This window comes from Austrofundulus limnaeus, unplaced genomic scaffold, assembly GCF_001266775.1.
Source record: "Austrofundulus limnaeus strain Quisiro unplaced genomic scaffold, Austrofundulus_limnaeus-1.0 Scaffold166, whole genome shotgun sequence".
Lineage (NCBI taxonomy): Eukaryota > Metazoa > Chordata > Actinopteri > Cyprinodontiformes > Rivulidae > Austrofundulus > Austrofundulus limnaeus.
In genome coordinates, this window is record NW_013952568.1 from 1,088,332 (window position 1) to 1,090,465 (window position 2,134).

The following is a 2,134-nucleotide window of genomic DNA, read 5'->3' on the forward strand; positions in this document are numbered from 1 at the left end:
CAGGCATACCGGTCAACCTCTTCGGACGTTTACTTGTATAAAAAGCCTCAAAAATCTGTACAACTCGCGGCCGGGGGGGGGGCGCTGCGGACATGAAAAAGTACCCGCTGAGCAGCAGGAGGAGAGGAGAGGAGAGCGGAAAAAGTTCAAAACTTATTTCTAGCGGCAGGACAGGTTAAAAGATGGCTGTTGTTTATTGTTTTTTTAATCATCCTACAGGCTCTGACATGTTAGATGAAATTGAAAATCAGGTTTTGAAAAAATCCGTAAGACTTGAAAAGATCCGTGAGATTGGTTTGTACATTTTATTGTCAGCTGAGCTGTGATGAAAAGAAAAAGACCGTCAAATACCGTGAAACCGGTGAAAATGTTGAAAATACCGTGATATAAAATTTTGATCATATCGCCCACCCCTACTTGGAGTCAGCAATTGTGAATGTCGTTGCAGCCCTCCATTCTGAGCCTGGAAATATTAAAGGGGCAGTATTATGTGTTTCTCAGGCATATATTTAAATTCTATACCATAATAAAGTAACTATGTCTCCTTCAGTTGTTATTAAAATGCTTTTTAAATATTTAAATAGGAAATAAACTTGACTTCTCATCTTTTGTTTCTAAACACCTTGAAATTGGTCTTTGTCTCTTTGAGAACCTCCTTCCATTTCTGTACCACTCATTTCAGCACAGGGGTGGGTGTGTGTGCTCTGTGATGAGGAAGCTCTGCTTGGAGACACAGCCCAGAGGAGAAGCTGATCCCAAAATGCAGTTCTAGTCCCAACCTGTTGTTTTTGCTCCTCTGCCTGCTGCCTCAGGACACTACAGGATTTCTCAAACATTCATGAATGAGTCAAAGTAAGAATCTGGACATGTTTTTGATGAGAGGATAACATTATAACATGATATAAAACTCAAAAAATTGATTTTACATGAAATTGCCCCTTTAACTTTTGCGCACAAGTTTATTAAAAATAATTACTATAAACACAGAAACTTAGATGTTTGGTAGAACATTCAAGTTTAAGTCTAAGAACATCTTTGTTTATTTAATAATTAATATGAAGAAACAAGTCTCTGAGCCTCAGTGGAGAGTTTTCATGATATGACACGATGTTGGAGAGTTAAATTTACAGATGAGACTGTTCCATTCAAGGCCGGATTATCCCATGGGCCTTCTGGGCACGGGCCCAGGTGCTCACGCCCACTTGGGGGCCAATGAAGAAAGGGGAAAAAATAAACAAAAATGGTGCTATTTGCATTACTTGGTAAAATAACATGCGCATAACAGATGCAAGATACATGTGGGACATGTCCCCCACACTTCTTGTGTCTGTGGTTTTGTCCCTGCACTTTTTAAACTGATTATTTCCATTTAATTTATTAACACACGTTTTTTCCGAGCCGTCTTTAAACGCACCAAAACGCATGTGCCACACAGGGAGAAGTCCTGCTGAGCCAGTGTTGCCAGGTGTACAATAATTATCGTATTTGTACGATAATTTTGCCCTCTGTACGATCTAATCCCAAAAATCCCATGATGTACGATAATTTGACCACTCCAATGTGTGACGTAATTGACCCGACACACTGCTCGCTGACATGAGAGGTGGCGGTTTGTGGAACACAGTGTGATTTAGCGACTTCCTCGCTATATTTACAGAGTTTTCAGACCCCTCTAGAGACTATTATTCAGAAAAGAAACTAGTGAAAATCTAGCGACTCTTTTTCTGGTGTTATTGAAACTTATAGAGACTCTGCGGTGAACGCATTTTCTCCATTGTGCAGTGGGTGCTGCTGAGAGCTCCTGCTCCTCGGTCCCAGAGCACCGACAATAGGCTTCTTCACGCTGCGTCTCTCTCCCTGCTGCAGACAGATATCCATCGTCCCATCCAAACATGAATTAAATACTGCTGCTGCTGACTGATCCATGATGGGATGTTAATAAAAACATTTCTATKGTTAAAATAGATCCCTTTGCCGGTCCCTAGCCAATAGAAAGGAGTTTAGAGCTGTGACAGTAATATAAATATATATAAATATATATATACACCTCTCCTTGGGCTGCGACCTTATCGTGGTGGAGGGGTTTGAGTGTCCCAATGATCCTAGGAKCTATGCTGTCTGGGGCTTTATGCCC